The sequence below is a fragment of the Pogona vitticeps genome, chromosome 4 (genome assembly GCF_051106095.1).
Source record: "Pogona vitticeps strain Pit_001003342236 chromosome 4, PviZW2.1, whole genome shotgun sequence".
NCBI classification, from domain to species: domain Eukaryota; kingdom Metazoa; phylum Chordata; class Lepidosauria; order Squamata; family Agamidae; genus Pogona; species Pogona vitticeps.
The window spans coordinates 72,674,835-72,698,669 of NC_135786.1; the positions used below are offsets into that span (position 1 = coordinate 72,674,835).

At 40.3% G+C, this 23,835-nt stretch overlaps 1 protein-coding gene across 5 annotated transcripts in view; it reads right to left on the minus strand.

Moving 5' to 3' along the window:
- The window catches only part of DAB1 (DAB adaptor protein 1), a 790,680-nt gene that overhangs the window by 714,411 nt on the left and 52,434 nt on the right, over window positions 1–23,835 (minus strand). The window lies entirely within an intron of this gene.

Here is a 23,835-nt window from a genome sequence, read left to right on the forward strand (position 1 = left end):
GGTACTGCCTGTTCTCACACATCCCTGCTGTCTTACTCCTAATGTTGTCTCTTTTTCCTTATCTTCTCTGCCCTCCCTCCACCTACAGTACTTTACTCTCTCCTCTCTTCACTCCTTGTCTTACCTTCTCATCCTGCTCAAATAGTGTTACATTTTTCAAAGTTTTAGTTTCAATTTCTGCTCTCTCTCTCTCTCTCTCTCTCTCTCTCTCTCTCTGTGTGTGTGTGTGTGTGTGTGTGTGTGTGTGTGTGTGTGTGTGTGTGTGTGTGTGTGTGTGTATCTGTAAACACTGGAAATCCCAAGAAAATTAAAGAAGAGTAGCAGTAAGGTGTGGAGGGATGGAGAGTTACCAGCAGAAGCACCTCATGACACGTACCCACAGAGTGCATGGATCAGCATACCTCAATATGGTACTGGAGTCCACATGAACAGATTATTCACTGGGGTAAATTGAACCAAAGCAGAACAAACATATGTCACCACTTAGTAGTGGTGTGACTAACCTTCACCTGGAAATCAAGTGTTTTGTCCTGCTTCAACTCTGTTTATGCTAGTTTTAGCCTTTGCATCATGTGGACACTGGGATGCATTATGATGGCTACAAAGAAGGTTGAACAAAATGCTCATCGTGGACAGGTGGTGGCAATACTAATAGGAAATGTTGAGTTTAGACTAAGATACATAAGAATTATCCTTAAACAAGTTTGAGATCCTCAGAGCTGGGGTGGAGGCAGTTTGTTTATGGGTACACACAGTATCAAGGATCACTCACACAACCTCAGGATCCACTCATTAATAAAGTGTCACCCAGTTCCCAACTTTAGAATTTCAACAGGCTTTTCATAAGCATAAATGCGGGGAATGATTTTCTTCTGGTATAGTAGGAGGCTGGCTGATTACAGAACGTCAAAAACAGAGGAAGGATGCATTGTGAAATATGCTTGCCAAGCAAACATATCCAGATGAATTGGTAGCGAACCCAAGCAACACGATTTAAGAGAAGGCAAAATGTCATGACAGTCACTTGACCTGGAAGAAAACCATATCCTTAGTTTGTGAACTCAAGATGTAGTATCATTAAAAAGGACACAGTTGACTTGCTAGAACATTGAACAGAGCCACTTTTGCTGGAGAGGGATGCTACACTACAGCGTTTTAGAGAAGGTACCACTTTTTTCTTGCTGATCCCAAAGAAATGAAGATACAGCATGGTATGGCAGGCTTAAAATACCAGGGTCTGCTTCATCCGAAGGGCTATTGTTGTTTTGTTTGTTTGTTCAGTCGTTTAGTCGTGTCCGACTCTTCGTGACCCCATGGACCAGAGCACGCCAGGCCCTCCTATCTTCCACCGCCTCCCGGTGGAAGATACATTGTTGTTACATGCCACCATGTCACCTCCAACTAATGATGACCTTATGAATGAGATATTCCCCAAATGTTCTGTCCTCAACAACCCTGCCCATGGCTTCCCTTAGGGAGTCAATCCATTTCATATTTTGTCTTCCTCTTTTCCTGTCACCCTCAGCCTTTTCGGCATTACTGTGTTTTAGATAACACTAAAAAATACCACACTTAATCCTGCACAGAAGAACTGATGAACGACAGTATATAACACACGCTGCATTTAAACTTCCATGTTTGTTTGGACCTCCATGACAACATTTGCATTTTGGCCATTCCTGAAAGGCAAACTGCAATGTATTCTATGCTTTCACTTAGAAATGTCTCAGTAAAACCTCAAATGGTCTACCTGGCTCACATACAAAATATGAAACAGCACTAAATAAGCTGCTTGTTGGGAAAATAATAGATGCAATGCTAGAAACAAAAAACACCTTGTGTGTACAACATAAGAGAATCTTTCATTTGGAAAACATTTCTTTCCATAGATATAATATATCTACAGGATTTTATGGAGGAAACAAGGGAGACTAAGAGAGACAGAGAGGCACCACAAAGAAACTATAAAGTTTGGATCTCTCTTACTGGAGGAGTTATGAAGGCACCAAAATGGTTAGGAAAACAAGCCATAAAGTATTTTGTGAAGGAGATAGAGAAATTCATTAGCTTCAGCGTTCTTCAAATGTTTACCTATTTCACAATTCCCCACCCAATACGCAGAACACCCAAATCTGCACTTATTTTTATGATACAGTTGTCCAGTTTGTTCATTGGTGGTTTTTTTGAAAAGACCAGCAGTATGATTTAGTATAAGACAGATTATTTTTCTATCCTTATCAGGCAAAATCCAAAGAAACGGAACAAAAGAAGATAAAAAGATGTGGCATCTTAAAGACTATTATATTTTAATACGAATTTATCTCCGTATGTTATCTTGTGTTCTATGCCAGATACATGCCAGATACATATTGTCAACATTTTAAACCTTTTAAGTTTTGGTTGACAATTTAGAAACATGCCTATAGTTGAGGTTCTGCAAACTTTGGAGAGCTGGAACTAAACTACAGTGGGGTCAAACAAATATAAGCAAAAGATAGCCTCACTCTTATATGCGAATGGATAATGTCTGTTCACAGTAGCCATCCAATTTATTTGTGGTAGGTAGACACAGATATAATTGCTGCACAAGACTTCAGCAATACATATCGTGTAACAGAGAAAATTAGAATTCCATGAGACAACTCAAATTTGGGGGCATCCCAAACCAAAAAAAAAATCTGCTCTTGGTATATGCCCAATTTGGGAACTTTTAGGCAAACAGTTATCAAGTTATTATTTTTCACTGGCAACTTTTTTTGTCTGCACAATTAAAACAAATCAAATACACTGAAAATACCAAAATTGCTTATCTTGAAAAAGAATGGTCAGTCCTAGCCACCCCTTTTTTTAATTTAAGGAACCAAGGCATTGGCATGTATATGTGTGTAATACTGACTTGGAAAAAAGCCATTTGAGAGAGAGAGAAAACTTATGAGTTTCTAGCTTTCTCATTATCAGCACAAACATTCTAAATATAAACATTGAGAGAGGGAAGGCCTGCCAGTCAGAACCAAATTAAATGACTTGGCAGGAGAACGTTTTAATTCCTTCCTGGCCAAACAGGCATTAGAAAGAGTTTCTATTTCTGGTGTAAAAATATTTTAAAAATAATGCCTTGATAGAGTCACAGCTAGTGAACCATAAGAATGACTTGTTGTGAACACAAATTGTGATTTGACGCAGCAATGCTCAGATTATGCCGGGTAGGTGGGGCTCGTCAGCCATGGAAGGCAGCCCATCTAGGAGAAGGAAAACTCTGATTTCAAACCTCCACTGCCTTGTGGCTATATCCACTCATGGAAAAGGCTTCAGGAGTTAACCTCGAGGCAAAATCCGGAGCTGGAGTCCCGAAGGCAGCATGTGTCATTCTGCCAACTCCTGCGATGTTGCTGGAACCAGTTGTATTGGCTCTTGCCTTTCCATTGGACCATTTCAGCAATGTGGAGAGGGGGGATCTGCTGCTTGGGTAACAGCCTATCCTCCATATTACCTTACCCGGGCTTCATGCTCTGGAGAGGACACTCCTCGATTCAGAGCATGTTACCATAGTCTCTCGAGACTGAAGGATGCCTATGGAATGTCTGTTCAGCCATATAAGGATGATTATTTCCTCTTTTGTTTATAACAATGTAGACATAAGAGCATAATTGTGGATCATTTCCTTTTCAGTAACTTAACTCCATTGCTGATGGTTTTTCAGCTTTTACAGGCTGAAAGCTTTCATAATCATCAACCTCTTTCCCTCCGGACTGGTATGTCACTTAAAAATTCTCCAAATACTGTCCAGAGAAGGAAAGTCTCTTTGATAGAGAGAGTTTAAAAACACACAAGCAGACAACCCCTCAGCTTAATTTAGAGTTTTCACAGCTTTATCACTCCTGCTGCTGAATGTTAATTCACAACAACGAGAGAAATAACCCTAGAAATGTGAGTTGCACGGTACATTTCCAAACTGCTCTGTGGGGCGTAAATGCACAGATTCCATTAGGGCAGCCTGAAAGCACAGCGTGTAACCACCCACCTATTCCCTAGCTTTGCGTGAACTAACTGAAGTCTGAACTGACCAGCAGAACAGAAAAACTCCATTTTGCTGGTGACATGACAAATTATGAAATTTCGAAACCACAGACAACGACTGGTTTCAGGGTAATGGGAAAAGCAATGCTCTACCGGTAGGGAGAAGAGCCCAATTTTTAAAGCATTATACATTTTCGCCCACTTCTTCCTCCCAGACATTCATCATTTGGCTAAGTGGGAGAAAAATGCATTACAATTTAGGCTTCCGAAGCCTCTGTTCATATGGTAGTGACTTGGTGGACAGTGGTGGCTGCTGCACATGGGCAGCCCCTCCTCCTGCAACAGGGCCAGATGGAGATGCAACAGGAGCTGTGACCATCAAAGAAAATGGAAGGATATAAGCAGGATGTGGTTTGTCTTTCCTTCATGTAAAAAGCAGAGACAGCTTTTTCTAACAGCTAGTTAAAAGCGAGCACACAACATGGGTGTTTTTATAGCTGGAAGTGATCAAACAAAGAGCAGAACATGGTAGTATTATTTGCTCATTTAAAGCTTCAGAGGCAGTTGTTGCATTGCTTTAAAGGTCAGTGCTTTAAGAATGTATCAGTGATGCTCATTTCAAAGTGGATTTGCAATTTACGAGAGAGAGGTTTCGTTTAATTCCATTGGTTAAAGAACCAAATCAGGCAATTCTGAGAGGGAACGGTCATGCTTTATTCTCCCATTTAAATATTTCTCCACATTACTCAAATAAGAAAGGTCAGTGTACAATGTATCCAGAGACACATTGGAGGGCTGGGGGAAAAGAAGAGAAGAGAAGAGAAGAAGAAACACAAGAGAAAAGAGAAAAAAGGAGGATGGATTTAAGATATCCAGAAGCAAACTATGGAACTGGGAAGTGAAAATAACATTTCATGTTCATTTTGGAAAGTGAGCAAAAGCTAATTTGTCATCTGCATTTTTTTAGCAAAGAATGCAGCATCCCCGTGGCTGGAAATGCAGCAGTTTGTTATCGTGTTTTCCTTTTTCCCACTTACTTCTAGGTGGAAAATAATCATGACCCACATAGTCTCCCTGTTGCACTCTTCTGTTTCTATCACATATTAGACTTAACCTGCAACAGAACCCTGAGAATACAGTACTTTCATTTTTACCATAGGCCAAACTTTGAGTTAGTTTGTATTTCAAGTGCAGGCTACAAGAAAGCTCCCAAACCTTCCCTTCCTTATGCAGATTTCAAGTCACAGGCAAAGCAGACAGATGGGGGGGAGGAATTAATTTAAAGCAAAGCAGAATTCTTTCTTTTTGCCCAAGTCTAGGACTAACTGACAAGAAAGTGTAGGATGAGGCATGAAATTAAGACTGCAATTAGGGTGTGATCAGATGGGTGTTTGTCCCATGGTTTCATCTAGGTTGGGCAGGGGATGGTTTGTTCCTTTTCCTAGCAACTAAATACATGCTATTGTAAACCAGCCTTCCTCCTAATTGATACATATCCACACCTTTTTGGGTCCCTGTCATGGTTTTCTGGCTGGTTGGTTGGTTGGTTGGTCAGTCGGTTGGTTGGTTCAGGCAGGATTGCTTCCTTTTTGTTTGGTTCCGGTGTATGTGATTGCTGGGATTGAATCAAAGTGTCTGGCTGGTTGCCACTTTGCTTCGCCTACTTAATGATCTTGAGAAATGGAAAACTTCCTTCCCTAACCTTGCAGAGGGGAAGGGAGGGGAAGTTTTTGACTTCTTTTTAACTGTTGCTAATACATGATCCTTTGAAAAGGTTTTTTTTTTAAAGCCCTTTCAAAGTATTGCTGATGTGCCATGTCAGCAACAACTGAAAAGAAATACAAAGTTATTTCTCATTTCCCCTTCTATGGGAAAGCAGGAAATAAGTTTTACATTTCTGAAGATTGTTAAGTGACTCAGGAAAAGTATGGAGGGGGAGACAGGAGTTACCTTTTAGGAAAAAAAGATTGATATAGATTGTGTTAAACAGGGTTGCTTGAGGTGTGGAGTGGATGATTCTTGCATGTGGATGCAAGGATTGCCCCAAACAACATACCACACCTCCGTGCAACCCTGATCAAAGCTGGGTGATTGGACTGTCTAGTCACATACTTACTTACCTGGGAGATGATGATGATGAGAATGACTATACACTGTCAAATAAATTATGACTTATCATGACCCTTATCAGTCTTTTCTAGATACAGAGTTTACCATGCCCTTTTTCCTATACCTAACTCACAGAGATATCTAGCCAGAGTTGGTTCCACTGAATTTAGTAGGGGTGACTTCCACATAGGCATGCATAGGTTTGCTCTCTAAAATATTTAATTTCTTATCTGCCCCAGACTGTACAGTCAAGTCACCAAAGCTTAATTTTGTAAACAAAACACATTTTGCCATGACTTCTCATTTTGACAGTTGTAGCCTGAAATGCTTCATGCTTTCCTGGGAGTATAGCCAACAGCACTCAAAGGGGCTTACATCAGAATAGGATACACTGAGGATTGCACTGTTCAGAAAATCCTTTCTATGTTTATTTTTTGCAGAGTAGGAAATATATTAGGAAAGAGACTGCCATGGTAGGGGGATGGTAGAAATTGATGAGAAAGCATGCAAATCTAAAGAAGGGTTGCAATATAAGAAAGGAACAGTACATTCTAATCCTGACACAGAACATCTTTACAAATCTAGTCCTCACAAGATTTCTCTTGCACATTTTCTGTTCATGCTCTTGAATTCAAGTCATCATATTGCTGATGCTTTTGGAGTTTGAAATAAGATGTCATTCTTGAAGCCTGTTATTGAGTGGTGAGTCATAAAAGGGCCTTCTTCATGACCACTCTTAGCTTCTGGAACTCTTAGTCCAGAGATGCTAGGTTTCTACCTCCCTCCATCAACAGACAAAGACTTTAATATATAGGCTGCACTTTGGCAATTAAAAATCCTCAAATTATTTTAGCCAAGTTCTGGTTTGCTCTTGAAACTGAGGCTGTCCTACTTTGGGCACATCATGAAAAGGGAGGATTCTCTGGAAAAGACCATCATGCTGGGCAAGATGGAAGGAAGCAGGAAAAGAGGAAGGCCAAATACAAGATGGACTGACTCCCTAAAGGAAGCCACAAGCTTGAGTTTATAAGAGCTGAGCAGGCCAGCTGTGGACAGGATATTGCTCACTCATAGAGTTGGAGGCAACATTTTAGTATTATAATGAAGTTAATTGAAAGTGTTGTAATTTTAATTGCATTGTAATAACATAATCAGCTTAATTTTCTGTTAATGTTTGCAGTGTTATTGTATTTTAATTTTCCATTGTTTTTAAACTCAATCACTTTGGGTTCCAATTCTAGGAGGAAAGCAGCATATTGTTCAAATGAATGAATGATCATCTTTTCTATTACAAGTTCCAAAATATTCCAGCCAGTATGGCTAGAGGCCTGTTAGCTGGGGCCAGAGCTATACCTGAGGTAGAAGGAATGGGATACGACTCCAAGGTGCCAAAATTTACAGGGTACTGAAAACTAGAGGTGCTATAATGGGTGAGTGTCAGAAAAAAATGAATGGCAATACCTCCTGGCCCTATTCACTCTCAGGGGAGCTTTCCATCTTCTCTTCCTTATACCAAGAGTAAAAAATTCAGAGCCTGAGCAAGCCCCTTCAAAAATTAGCACCTCTTCCTAAAGGATAACAACTCTGAGTAATAACTAGGAGTAAGTGGGGGGGGCGGAAGTGAGTAGTATAATACACCCAATACTGACAAAGCTGAAAGCTAACGAAGGAAGGAGTAAACACTGAAAAGGCCTGGGGTCCTGGCCTAGAGGCAGTAGAAGGTTGTAGGTGAAGATGCCTACATGCTCATGGCCAGGTCTCTGTGCAAAGTGAGCATGAGGAAGTACTATAGCATCACTGCTGCTGTTACCCCGCTGAGGGCATTAAAACTGTATCAGCATTCACATCTGCCGGTGCCCTTCTCTCTCTCTTATTTAGAGTCACTCGATGTTTTGAGGAGAGATGCTTATGGTGCCTTCTTTGCCACTGGTTCAAGGGGGGAGTTTGTTTGACCCATGCACCGAAATTGTGAGTTATGGTTATGGCGGGAGTACACTGGACGTTGTGGCCTCCTCCCCGCCCCCACCACAAAGTAAGATGTCCCATTGATAGCCTTTTCATTTTCAGATACCACCAGGGCAATTAGGCTAGACTCTGAGAAAGTGACTGGAAAGGAAAGGAATGACTTCAGGTCTGATGGAAAAGAAATAGGATCATATTCCACTTACTCCCAACTTTTTTAGGGTAATGACCACCACCCAGTCAGTGATTTTGTGGGGCTTTTTAAAGCTCAGCTTCAGTGTTAAGCAGTGCAGAGTTTTAAATTTGCATACATGCAGATTACTCAACGAAGTCAAACAGGGTTTTGTTTTATTCTGCCTCCTGTGCATGTTTGTGTGGGAGGCACAATTTTTCATTGGTAAATTGACCGACTTAAAGATAAAACTATGGAAAAGGCAAGCTTGTCATTCCTCTATCATGCCACTGTTTTAGTGCAAAATGAAAATGGCAGAAAAGGCATACACCTGACTGTATTTGTTGCCTAAGATGTACAAGATATTAAACAAACTAATCAGTACTAGGCAGCCCAATATATTCTGGAGCATTAGAAGGTAATCTATCCGAAAGGTAATTGCACTCAAATATGCACAGAAGGACTCTTGCTGTGTATTGGCACTGTTAAAAGGAGCCATATGAAAGCAAAGCAGTAACAAAAAGAAGGAGTGAGGGTAGCTATGGCCATTTCCACGTAGCACATGGTACAGCAAGAACAGTCAGCAGATGGCTTCCCACAAAAACAGGCTATTTCCCCAATGAAAAATCACCATGCAAGCCCATTCTCTTCATGGATGGGGCGGGCATTCACAAAACAATGTCCTAGAAGCCAGTTGGCACTCCTGCCTGGATGCAAATGTCAACAGGAACTTGAGACACAGAAAATTTCTGATTGCATCTGGGGTGTGTTTGGCAAACAGGAGGAAGTGAATGGGGGAGACCTTATAGAGGGCTTCATGGAAAATACAAATGTAACAAGGGTTCAGAAAGAAAGGAAGCTATTAGTTGTCGAACATATTAGGGAAAGAAAATCACAATATAGAGGTTCAGGAAACTGTGGAATACACAATTTAGCACTGGTGAGATTCTGAAATTTAAATATCAGGCAACTGTAGAGTAGAAAATATTAATATAGAGTTCTGAAACACACTGGTTTCAAAACAATAGGTTCAAAAGGAACCAAATGTCATTCTCCAGACAACTACAATTCTTAGTATTGTTTAGGTGTCAACCTCCAAAATCCTTCAATGAATTCCCTGGGAGGTTGACTCGTGAGATCTCAGGGTGGCAACTGAAGTTTCAGGGAACTAGGCATAGATGTAGAAGAACAGAATGCTGCAATTACTTTTACAATTAAAAGGTTGTTTTACACAGACTTGACAGTGTTAAGTACTTACAATTCCATGCCAACGAGTCTTGAGGTTCTTCCAGAAACAGCATTTGTTCCATCTTGTTTCGCTTCTTTTTCTGACATTTGGTGAAAGGAATGCACACTATTCACCTGTTTTAGTGTCTCAACTGTTAATGGTCTAGTACAAAGGTGTTTCAGCACCTGTCAGCATCCCATCAGCACATCATCCCATTGTCTCTGCTGAAGCTTACAATAACAAATGACTTTCTCTACTTGGGTGGCAGTGGTGAGCCTATCTCTTCATTACTGCAGGAGAAAAATGTGAGGGGACAGGTGGCAAACTTGCAGAAGGACAACAAGCAGAATATAAGTGCTTTGCACATTTTGTTGTGCCATGTGGAAGCTGCAAATCAAGAGCTGAGAAAGTGGGGAAATGTTTGCCCACTGGTCATACTGGAATTTCCCCCCAGCATTCAGATGATGTCACTCTTGTGTTTCCTTTTCCTTTTCAGAGCAGCTGCCATTTGCAGTCTGAGAGGGAGCAGAAACTGAAGGGCTTCAGCTTCACCTGCTAAAATGTCTAAGAAGTACCACGGCACTAAACTCTGCCCCAGTACAGAATGGCACAAAATGGCACCAAGGTTTTGCAGAGAAGAGAGGAAAAAGAGAAAAAAGAAGAGAGAGAAAAAATCCTGGAATACACATGCACACATGCGGGCACACACATAATCATGGATGCACATGCATGCATACACATGCACACAGGTACAAAGGGGGATAAGAAGAACATCAACTGAATGCTGAGGAAAATTCCAGTGAGACCAGTGCAGGATGCAGAACAAAGATCAATAAAATCAGTCTAGAATCTAAAATTTCATGCACCTTTTTCCTGGCTGAGCAATTTTTTTTTTTTTTTTTTGGAAAAAAAATTAATCTTACTTGTCATTTGCTGCCACCCAGTATAGCACTGTGTCTAGAAACTGCTACCAGGTGGGATGAATGTATTCAAAACGTGTGCTACCTAATCAGTTTGGATGCTCCTTTGACAGAGTATGACAGCAGTCAGATACAACGGGATGGTCCCATAATGCAATTTGATGCTCATTCTGACTGGTTAGGCAGCCATCATGCCCCATAAAGTCACTATGTATAGCTGACAGGTATTGGGGCGAATATTTTAGAAGATATTGCAAAGGCCATACTCCCTCACAGCGGGAAATATTTTGTGCGCTGACATTTAGAGACAAGTCAAAGCTGTCCTTTGTAGTTATGAGTAAGTTGTTTACTAAAAACCATATGTCTTTGTTTCCCTGCCAAGCTGTCCAGGTTTACTGTTGTTATGTTATTTGCTGATCTAACTCTGGATAAAAATAATCTAGAAATGACTTGGGGGCTTTTATGAATTACCAAATGGCTTTTTTAAAATATGTAACTTTATGAGCATTTTAAAAGTGTGCAAGTGCAAGGGAATGGGGCAGGAATGAGACTTAACTAAGTTCCCATAGTTCCCATTCGCTCAATGGATATGTGCTAGTTTGGATTTAAAATTAGCTTTACGCCACATGCTCTATCTGGAAGTCTGGAATTTATGCAACTAGTTTCCTCTCAACAAAAGTAAAAGATCAGACTCTGAAGCTCTGGGAAGGAAACTCAAGGTTTTTGGGGCCCAGATAATCTCCTCGTTCACCCTACTAGTATTCAGAAAAGGAATAGAAAGGAAAACACTCCAGCTGAACAACTGGTAATGAACATGTTGCCAACATGAGGGATTTGGATTTTGGGACCATGGGCTTTACTTCCTCGAAGATGGACTGCTGGCAGTCCCACCTCAGAAGGACTGGGAAGAATGTGTTTGGTCACAAGGTGAAAAACTTCATCAGGAGGGCTTTAAACTTAATTGGAAAGAGGAGGAAGATGCAGATTCAGAGGTGAAGACAGATGAAGGCTTAAGTACAGTAAGATGAACAGACTGAGCAGCTCTAATGGGACAAAATAAGAATCTTCATAAAAATGTGTAAAGGAAAGCAGGCCACAAATCACACAAATGCCAGGAGTATGGGAAACAAAGAAGAAGAACTAGAAATTTTAATCTAGGAGAGTGAATATGACTTGATGGAGATAACAGAAACTTGGTGGGATGTCTCCCATGTCTGGAACACAGCAATTGAATGATATAAAATTCTGCCAGACTAATTTTATCTAATTTTTTTATCAGGTAACCTCCTTTGGATTGTAGGGATGCTTTAAACTTAATACATATTGACTTCAGCTAAGCTTTTGACAAAGTGCTCCGCGATCTTCTGATTAGCAGGCTAAACTTGTGTGTGTTGGCTAGAACAAGTTTCAGGCGAATATACAGCGGGTAATATTCCAAGAGTGCTTATCGATTACTCCTTCTCAAAGTGGGAGGAGACAACAAGTGGGACAGCACAAGGCTCAGTCCTGGACTTGGTGCTCTTCAACATTTTTATTAGTGACTTGGATGATGGGGGTGCAGAGAATGCTTATCAGATTTGCAGATGACACAAAATTGAGTAGGATAGCTAATTGCCTTGAAGACAAAAAAAATTTTTTAAAAACAATCTTCATAATTTCAAACACTGGTGGGGGCACAACACAATGCAATTTAATTGGGATAAGTGCAAAGTTTTACACCTAAGGAAACAAACCAAACACATAGTTACAAGATGGGGGACACATAGCTCATTAATACTATGAGTGAAAAGGATTTTGGAATTGTTGTAGACCACAAGCTGAATATGAGCCAACAGTTTGATGTGACTGATAAAAAAGGGAAATGCTATTTTAGACTGCATTAACAGAAATATGGAGGGATGTGGTGGTGCTGTGGGTTAAACCACAGAAGCCTCTGTGCTGCGAGGTCAGAAGACCAGCAGTCGTAAGATCGAATCCACGCAACAGAGTGAGCTCCCGTCGCTTGTCCCAGCTCCTGCCAACCTAGCAGTTTGAAAGCATGCAAATGCAAATAGATAAATAGGTACCGCCATGGTGGGAAGGTAACAACGCTGGCCACGTGACCACGGAAACTGTCTTCGGATGAATGCTGGCTCTATGGCTTGGAGACAGGGATGAGAACTGCCCCCTAGAGTGGGACCAACTGGACTAAATGTCAAGCAGAATCTTTACCTTTACCTAACAGAAATATAGTCTCCAAATTCTGTGTACTAGTTCCACTCTATTTAGCACTCATTAGGCATCGTCATGAATCTAGTTCTGGACACCACACTTTAAGAAGGATGCCAGCAAAGGAGAGCATCAGGGATGGAAACTAAGATGGAAACTAAGCCCTATGTGGAAAGACTGAAAGAATGGGCATGTGTAGCCTTGAGAAAAGAAGACTGACAGGAGATATAGCAGTATTTTTCAAATACTTGAAAAATTGTCATACAGAGGAAGAGCAGGATCTGTTCTCAATCATACCAGACTGCAGGACATGTAATAATGGGCTTAAGTTACAGGAAGTCAGGTTTCAGTTGAATATCAGGAAAAACTTCTTAAATGTTTGAGCAGTACAATAATGGGACCAATTACCTTGGGTGAGTGCTCCAATGCTCAAGGCATTCAAGAAAAAAAAATCAGACAACCATATATCAGATCCGCTTTAATTTGGATTCCTGCATTTAGCAGGGAGCTGGACTCAGTGGCCTTATTGACACCATTCAACTCCATGAATCTATGATTTTGCTGCCAAACAGAGAGTGTTCTCCAGATGGAGCATCTCTGCTAAGTAATCTAATAGCTTCTGCAATTATTTTATCAGGATTTCTCCCACAGTTCACATTATGTTTCTCCTATGTTGCTTAGTACCATGACATTTTCTATGGCTTTCCAAGGGTTGTTTTGTCCATACAGAAAACAGGGTTTCTCTCTATTCTTTTTTTTTTCCAGCCCTAGAGTTTAGCACTATCAAACTCTTCATTAAATTTCATGTCTAAATTGAGATTTTCCCAGTCAGAACTCAAAATCAACAAGAAACTTTGCAACCATGAATGAACTCCATCGGAAAGCTGTATTTCTTAAATGTTTCTCAAAAGATTTCCTAGATATCTCTTACAGAGGTGCAGCATTCTGGAAAAGGAGTGAAGTGTATGGATGCAAATCCAGGTGAATTCTGCAGTCCTCTGTCACCAAGCAGAGAAAAGCGGGTTTGCTGTCAGATTCTCTGTCTGGAAGTATTCGGAGTCTCTTCAGTTAGAAATAGCCAGTAGAGATGTGGGACAGACCGACCCTAGTATGGAACTAGCTCAGGAACTAGTGTGGTCCCCCAAACATCACAACTGAAGGGAGGCGGCATACAAACCATGTGACTAGTATTCTCTATAATGTTCTAAAGACCTTCTCAGTACAGAGCATTATTTTAACCCACAAGTAAAGTTGCTATATGCAAAAAAAAAAAAAAAAAAAAAACACTTGTGGAGGTTCAAGCTATTCCACATAATTCCATATCCTTGGATACTAAAATCCAGTTTCTTTTCTCTGTTGCCATTTAATCATCATCATCATCATCATCTTAAAAACTGAAGAGCTGGAAGGGATACTATGGATCATCAATTCCCCCTGTCAAGGAGACACAGTGAGGAATCAAATCCCAACCTCTGGCTCTGCAGCACGATATATAAATCACTAAGCTATCCAGCAGTTCTAGTTTTTAAGCCTCGCTTTGAAAAAGTAGGCAATATGTTTAAAGAAACCAAAATTGTGTGGTGTTTTTTTTTTTTACAAATAACATTTAAATGGTAAGTCTGTTTCTGTTTTTTTATCTAATACTGTATATCCTGATCATGTTCTGAAATTCCTGGGGTTAAAAACAATCATCCTTGAGATAAATTCTTGAAAATGTTCTTACCAAAAGATTCCAGATTCCCTTGTATAGTTAAATGATAATACGTATCTTTCAATTAATTTGTTTGTTTCTCTGATTTATAAAACTCACCATTAGTGTGACCATTATTCTGGATGGTTTATAGATGAAAACCTGAAACCCAACTAGACCCCAGACGACCATGCAACTCACAAGCACATTGGCATCATTATTTATATGCCATAGAAGGCTCTTACATGCTAAAACGCTCTAACATCTCTTTCCTGCTCCAACATTCCCCTTTCCCAGAGGAGATGGGAGTGTCTCTCCAGAAGGACAGGGTGCTAAAACCTTCGAATAAAATCACTAAAAATGATTGCTGCTTGTCGATGAGAAAATATACAGCTCTATGTGCACCTAAATATAATAGACTCTAACCACTGTAAATTATGCCTGCAAACCTTTATTATTCTAGTAGCTATTCGGCAGCAGTTGATGTTTCCTTTACGATAGGTGTTAATTTACACTATGCTGTAAAAGCAAGAACCAGGATAAAATTAATGGCAAACTTGAAGCAAATAGTATTTTTAACAGCATTCTAATAAAGCCGCATTACAGAATGCACCTCATCAGATTCAAGGACGGAGACACCTGAATCTAAATATTCACAGCAGGATCTGATTTCACTCTTCTGCTACATCTGCATGGCAGAACTTTCTTTCCTACAGACCATGCCAGTAAGAGCAACAATGCAGCCACATCTGATAGCATAAGGGCCAGATCTGAGGCAGAATGTCAGCCAACATTACTTTATCCTCTAAGACTAAAACAAACTAAAATCTTACGAGGTCCTGTGCCCATCTCTCCTCATAAAATCCCCCCCAAAATGAGGAGGAGACCATTTATGGTTCCCCAAATCTATGTCCTTAGGGTGCTATGCCTAATGCCAAAGAGCATCCTGGGAGCCACATTTTATGTGAGAGTTACAACTCAATAGAGTTGCATTCTGAAATTAAGATGAAGTGGACAGCTATTCAAGTTCACCTCTTTGTCATGGGGAAGGTATTAAAAAGGCTGTCAGAGGACAACCAAAGATTATGTGAAACAATGAGCCCTGGAATCAGAGTCAAGAAATGAAGCCTGACCGAGAGGAAATACTGTCCTCACTCTGAGTGGCCTTCTTGATGCTATGAACAAACCTGAAAAAACTAAATGGCACCACCATCTTCATTGTGCCATTGGCTCAGCACACATTGCTAGAAGAACAACCAGCATAAAAGGAGTGGTTCAGCAATGTGGAGACAGTGAGTTGTCAGCAAAATGTGAATGCAAGGGATAAAGATGAGCATTTTTTCACCACCACCAAAAGAACCTACTGAAAATATTTAGAGTACATTTGTGGTTTGTTGTATGTGAAACTATGTACTCTTCATATTCAAGCCAGCAAAGTACGTAGGCAGCAATTTCCTTACATTCATAAGCAAAAGCCTAAGGCTGCTCACTTCCTTATACATGAAGATTTAAATATTAAAAGAACCAAAACAAATTAATAGCATCTAAAACTTGATGTTCACCCCCAAATATCCAGAACTTGGTTACTTTGCAAAAGAGATTCTTAGCTTTAAAAATGCCAGTTTGAAACCTTTTTGTCTAGGTTCTCTAGATTCCTCTTCATACCCTCTTTTAACCATGGAAAGTCTCATCTGAACTATGGTAAGCTATTTCAGATTTCAGTTCTCAATTTGCCAGCAGATAATTCTTACACTGCTTTAGAAACATATTAAAATTTGCATGCACACACCAATTAGAATGGCAAAAAAATGGAGCAATACCTAGATCTTTAAAGGAAGAAGACTTACAACTAAAGGCAGTACAAACAGATATGGTGTGAAATTTGATAACCCTGACAAAAAATGAAGTAGCTCCCATTGCTTCTTTTAGGTGGCCAATACTGGGATCTCTTAGACACTCTTCTCATTTATATTGCAAATGCTTATGACTGAGGCATAAAAAGTCAGAATTCATTACAAATTGCTGTGGTAAGTTTCTTCCTTTCAAACTATATCTCCCCACAGCACACACCCATGCACGCCATTGTCCAGAGCAAAGTCGTTGCATATTGTCTATTTGCAACACTGGCCATGCCTATCGTTATGCCATTGATTTGTGGCACAGAGCATGCAATGCTGTATCACTTGTCTTATTTTCTTGGTCACACTCTGCCTGACACGCCTTCTGGCTGTTGACTACAGACTTCAGATTATGCCAACCGCTCTAAGAATTCGGATTGCATAGCAATTACGTGCATATCCCCCGCAGAAAGGACTAGGGATGGAAGGTCGTATGAAATTTAAAATGAAACCATTAACTGCATTGAAAGCATGAGGAAACACACATATTCTTCATGTTTCATGATTCCAAATTTGAGTCCAATATCATTTCTGAAAGGAAAACAACACCAGCAAAAAAAAAAAGAGGTCTTAACACACTAAATAGAGTCGAGCTTCTTTTTTTAAGCGCATTTAATTTGTTTGTCTTGAGTGGGATAAAGGAGATACATATTCAGTGTCATCAGTTCACTCACAGAAATTCACTTCTGGGCTTCTGCGCTGGGCTTAAACATAATTTAAGAGAGCTATTCACATCTGAGATGGCAGATAACCATATTTGAAGAGACCGAGTCCTTTGCTGAAACGGTGGTGTTTAAACACTTCTGAGCAAAAGGGTGCTCTGTGGCATTCAGATTCCGTTTCATGTTGTCCCTGCAAGGCTGGAACAGACAGGGAATTTAAGTGACATTTAATTCACACCTTCAAGCCATTTAATCAGACCTAGCAGTCAGACCAAGTGCTGTCATAAGCAATGGGAGAGGGGAATAAAAGAAACAGTAGCAGCTGGGAATGCTCTGCTTGAGAAAAGGGATAGATTTTGCCCAGATGTTGTTTGCTGAGAAGCAGCAGAAGTGACATGATGAGAAAAGGCCTTTAACAGAATCTAGTCTGGAGATGATGAAAGTGGATTGTGAAAGATGGAAGGCCTAAAGGGGTCTTAAAGAGGGGGGGATTTTAACTTTTTTATAGCTGCCGTGTCCAACACAGTTCTATCCAGATATGTTTCACTAGGACTCCTACAGTATATGTCTATGTTGGCTGGTGATAATGGGAGATGAATATGATGATAATCTTAGAGCTGCAGAGCTGGAAAGGACCCTTCAAATCACTGAGTCCAGCCCTTGTCAAGGAGGCAGAGTGGGGAATTGAACTCCCAGCCTCTGGCTCCACAACCAGATACCTAAGCCACTGAGCTATCCAGCAGTTCTTTGAAGCAGGACATTGTACTATAGAGAGATTGTGCTGTGCTTTTCTCTTTCAAGCTTCAAATCAACTTGTCGATATAAAATAATCAATACTGCTGTGGGACCTGCTATTTTGCCCATAGAAGATGCTTGACTGTGTTTTTTCCACCTTCGGCGGATTGCCCAGCTACATCCCTATCTTGATGTGGGGGCACTCACCACTTTGGTCCATGCTCTCGTAGTCTCAAGATTAGACAACTGTAATGTGCTCTACGTGGGTCTGCCTTTGAGACTGACGCGGAAACTTCAGATGGTGCAGAATGTGGCGGCCAGACTTCTTACTGCGGTGAAAAGTAATTCCCCCACTCTGGCCACCTTGCGTTGGCTGCCCATTCATTTCCACATTGGTTTCAAAGTTCTTATGATGACGTATAAAGCCCTAAACAGTTTAGGACCTCAATATCTGGCAGAGCGTCTTCTCCCACCCAGTTCACTTGTTCCAGCCAGGCCGGGCGGCTGAGGGGCGTAATGCCAAGGGAAGTCTGGAAGGAAAGAACGAGGAACTGGACCTTCTTGGCTGTGGTCCCTCACCTTTGAAACAACTTGCCAGTAGAGCTCCTCCTGGCTCCCTCTCTGGGTGTTTTCAGGAACAAACTTAAAACCTGGCCATTGGGGCAGGCTTTCCCTCCTGCCTTATCTTAATTCCTTATACTTTTGCCATCTTGGATTTACAATATGTGCTTATTAGTTTTATTGTTTTTAAATGTGTAAACCATCCAGAGTCGACCTTTGGTCTAGATGGGTGGGATAGGCATCTAATAAATAAAATAAATACATAAATTATCAGCAGGTGCATGCCATGCATAATATGCAGCAAAATACACACGTGGGTTCTGCACACATTTATAAGAAATCTACATATCAATATCATAGTTCTTCTTATATAGGTGTTTTGTCCATACAAAAAGGGTATACAGAAAAATAGCCCAAAGAAGGTACAACTAATAGATAATGTGTTGCTCTATACTAGTATAGGAAGTGAGCAAATCATTCGATACCCTTCAAAATCAGTGCAATAAAAATAGTAGTTGTTTTAAATTAAGAACAAGAATAATAGATGGTTGGAGTACAATGGCATGAAAATAGCATTCGGAAATCACATCCTTAGGATACTACTTCCTACTAAAGGAACTGCCATATGAAAAAGGTGATGGTTTACTATTCCAGTCAAAGCAGACTCATAGCACAGAGATACTTAGCTGGAATGTGAGGTGTGGAAACACTCAGAATCATCAGTTTCCGCAGTAGTCATGATGTCCTCTTACTGTTTTGGCTGATCATGCTGAAAAAGCTTTTGATCACCTGGAGGGAACCTTCTTGCTGCATCTGTTGAAGGACATAATATCTGGTGCCGGTTTCCTCCAGGTGATCTGGCCAGCCTGTCAGAATCTCTTGGCTCCCATTAAGGCAAGCAATTATAGATTGGATGGAATCCAAATTAGTACAGGGACACAGCTGTAGTCAGTCCCGCAAAGGCAAAATATTATCCAGAGTTTCACACAGATATACAGTCTACCCATGGTTGAGGTTGGACTGTAGACAGTAAGGACAGAAAGAAAATAGGTGCAGAAACTACTGATACTGACTCTTATATCATTAACACTAGCCAGTCGCAAAACATCCCAGAGTTGTTAACTGAATTAGCACATGTTGTTTTTAACTTAGTTAGGAGATGTACTTTGTTAAGAAGCTACTGTCCCAATTCAAATCTCTGGTTGTAGACTAGAACCTCCTAATAAAGTGTAATTCACCATTCTCTCCTTGTGGTATCACGTTGAAGCTTCATCATCTTTAAAAGGCTACTTTAATCTGTTCAAAGATAAATGACACAGTGTCCTGGAAAGATGATGTGTTCTCCCACCAGTTGAATGGGATGAAAAGGACAGTCTCCATGCAAACTAAAAAAGGGGACATGATGTTGATAACAGAAATAGGAGTATTTAAACTGCAATTTCTGACATCAGTTTCTTGTCCCATTGTTTGTTTGCACAGAGATTGTCCTCTTCATCGTACATGGAATGCAGACAGATACTGCTAACAGAAAATGACACGTACAAATGAAGTAATCCACTGAAGTGCTGAATGACATTACCTGGTCCTGTAAAAATGTTGCCAGAGTAGATGTGCAGACTTGCATGAGGGGGAGGGGTTAACACATAAATAAGTTGGACTGTGCTTCCAGGATGCTTTTGGGAGCATGATTTTCTGTAAAAATAAGAAATGTGGTTCCTATGAACCGTATTTACCTGGTAAGATGTTCTTAATTTTGCCTCCGGCGAAACGTATACAGCAACATAAGAGATGGGGTTGCTGGCCCTGGTCCCCAGAATATGCCCATTCTGATGCAAAGCATGGTAGTTAACAAGCTAGAATTCATGTGTGTTGAAAGAAAAATCCTTCAAAATTTCACACTAATGGACAGGTAAGAAATATGTGTTCAATTCCAGGAACACGTCATGGAATGAACCGGGGGGGGGTACCTCACCCCCAAACTGGGACTCTGTTCTAGACACAAGTCACATATGAATAGTATGGCTTGATCCAGAGGGGTATACGAATTCCACTGTGTTCATTTCTTTCTCTGGTGGTGATTCGGAACTCTCCAGTTAAATAAGTGCGGTATTTATAAAAACAATTTCTCAAATGTGGCAACCTCAGCACAGTTAGCTTTCATGGCTCCTTATTTTTCTTTCCTTTTTCTCCTCTCCTCTACCTCTTTTTAACCTGAGTTGAGGCTTCAAGTCGTTTTCCAAAAGCTATAATTCTACCAAATGAGAAAGGCTGTGAATCACAGTCAAAAAGCAAACTCTTATGTATAGCTTTCATGCTGCACAACATGAGAATTAACAGTAACAATTTAAAGCACTTAGTAGATTCTATATATTTTCAATACATTGCATAAACACTAATTTTTCTACCATTCTTCTAAAGTAACAATTTCAATCTTGAAGGAGAGGAACAAAATACTTAACAATGGAAAATACATTCTTAACATTTTCTATATAATTTCTGTTTTGCCAGAAACCTTTATGGAAGTAATCATGTGTTTGGGGATACACACTTCCAGATGTCTGCAAAACAAACAAAAGGCAAATAGGTTTTTAAGGAGATTTCTATTTCTTTCCTCTTGTTTCTAGCACAGGTTTATTTTAGCTACGATGTTCATAGTGCTAATTGTGATTGTTGTCTCTGGAGAGACCATAGCACGTATCTCTGAAGAATTCTCCAATTAAACAGGGGTTATTAATGATGGTACTTCTTTACTGCTTTGCAAGGTTAAAAAATATAATCATTTGTTTCATGGGGAGTAGAGGAATGCATACAAGTATGGACACCCTGGGACTCAAATTGAGGATGTCAGTTACTTAGTATGTATAGATGGTGCCCTATATCAGTGGTTCTTGTCCTTTGTTACTCAGGTGTTTTTGAACTGCAACTCCCAGAAACCTCAGCCAGCAGAGCTGATGGTGGAGGCTTCTGGGAGTTGCAGTCCAAAAACACCTGAGTAACCCAAGGTTAAGAACCAATGCCCTATATAATATCAGTGAAAGCCCTCTATAAATGCAGATCTTCAGGTAGTCAAAATGGTGCCATCAAAATACAAAGATAATGTATAAGGAGAGAAGAATGATGTATTAGGGCCATCCCAAGGTTTGCAGAAATGCATCAGAAATCAATCCTCCAGTTGACAAATTCAGCTGAGGCCTTGGTCTTGTTGTAGAATAGTTATAGGAAAGGAGTTAGCAGTACAGCCACCCCCAAGCATCTATTCCTGTGCAGTGGTGGCCACAGATACCCTTAGTTTATGGAAGATAAGTGGGTGATGACACAAGCCAAACCATGCCTCAAGCAGAAGTGACATATGTCACTTAACAATTACAATCAGAACCCAGTGAGGACTCTTCATTGTGCCTACACATTCTCAAGAAAGAAGGAACCCCACCCCCCAAAAAAATTTATTCTGTCTACACTGTTTGTTCTTAGATCTGCCACCCAACAGCGTGGGCCCATTTGAAGCACTAAAACTTAACTTACAGAGAAGATGACTCACTAAATCTCCAGTGATTCAATGGGCCTATTCTAGTACAGTTTTATGCTAAGCAACAGGATTCCAGTTATTATATCAGAATTATTTCCTTTTGGCACCAAGAGAGAAGATTGTTGCCAACCTGGGAAGTTCTTTGTAATGTCTATGGTTTTAATGATTTTTACTAGTTTATAAATTGTTTAATTTTCTTACATATTTTTAAACATCCAAAATTATTTTTCATGAAATATTTTAAAAAATATAAGTTTTAAATTATTGTTATCGTACTCCACCGTGAGACCTTCTCATACAGGATGAATAAATATTCTAAATAAATAAGTAGATACATTTTGAGAAGAAAAGGGGCTGAGTGGCAAGAACCCCAAAACAAATTCAGTAGCTGCGAACCAAGAATTGACTCTTGGATGTAGAAAGAGAGATGTGGGGGGACAGAAAAAGAAAGGAGTGGAGTGGAGTGGAATGGGCAGACTGGCCAGAATCTGAAACAGCAGGACTCCATCTGCAATGTACTGTTGTAAGTTCCATTTGTTTGACTCTACATCAAAAGTACATCATAAACTGCTTGATTTTATGTCAATTTAATGGTGACTTGTGTGTTTAGAAAAAATAAGTGTCAAAAAATAGCAGAATGTAATTGAAGTAGATTCTGTTGGAGCTTTAGCAACCTTCATATGATTCCTTTAAGAGGCATTGGCTGGAAGGAACCTTTCTAGGCTGGGGTGACTGTCAATCCAGCAGTAACCAATTGTTCCCTCGCTGCCTCTGATTTTTGAAGACAGCCACGTCTCTCTGTCTAAGAATCTTTTTTTTAACTCTTCTTCAGTCTGACAAATGTTTCCATTTGTGTTAGAATGCAGTCTACAGTTAGTCATGTATGCATAGTCAGGAAGCAGATTATGAGTCAGTTAAGCCACGATCCTGTAACCAGTCATTTTTCTACAATATGCTAGTTTTTTATCTATTCAGAATTGTGAGTAAATGGAACTTTTATTCTTTCTCCTACCCATGTCTCAGAGTGAGTTGAGATGGTAAGTGCCAGTTGATGAGATAACAATGGGTGGCGTACTGTGGGGGGACTTGAAGCTAATTCTTCTCTGTAGGTCCCTCCACTTTCCACTGCATGGCTAGAGTTTTTTAGTCAAATATCCACACTCTGTCCAGAGACTCCAGAACAATAGATGCCTGACTGCAGATACTTGTGTGACTGGCACACATTACAGCATACAGGGGGACCCCTGAAAGCCAGAGTATATCTACAGTCAAAGAGGATCATGCGTGAAACTGACCTGTTCTATTAAAACTGGCATGATTCATTTATAAGAAGATGTTATTAGAATCAGAATGCATGCGAGAAGGGACACATGCTGTTATGACTAGCAATCAGATAGGGGAGGAGCAAATTCTTACTCAGAAACCAAGAACCTGCATAACTGTGCACCTGTCACTCTGCATTTTAAAAATCAACCAAGAATAATGCACGCAACAGCTTCCTTGCCGCAGCAGTTTATGAGGCATGCCATTTTCTTTTTTCAGAGAGGAATATAATTCTTATGGAAGATCTTCAATAGATCTGGCAGCTTCATATGTCTGGAGACAGGGCTGCTCTTTTCTTTTCTGTAATGGTACAGTCGCATGTGCAAGTGCCAAAGTGAGCATCATGAAATGCTTCAGTGCACCAACAAAGCAAGAGACAGAAAAGGCAAATAATAGTCTGAAAGGAAAATGATTGAAGTATTGAACCTCATTCCTTCCTCTGACTTCAAGTTTCCAAAACATTTTTGCCAAGCCTTCTTTGCAAGGAATAGAGAGCTATGCTGCTCTGCCTTATGGATGGGCTGCCTTACTTCCTCACTCAGCCTTCATCTCTATCTCGCCAGTTCTTCCTGGACAACTTGGATTGTCTTGGACTCATGAATTTTCCCATGGCTAGTGGCCAATCTGGTGGTAATACTCTGGCAGTCGGAGCCCAAAACGCAACTTGTCTCAAGTTCCTTGAACCTATATAATTGTTTGGCTTACTCTGCGGCACTGTAAGAAACTTTGATGGCTACGATTTCTCTCTGTCACCCTTTCTTGAAAACACTTCAGTGCTGAACGATCCCTTTTAAAAAACAATGTCCAGAAAAGATTTCTCTATT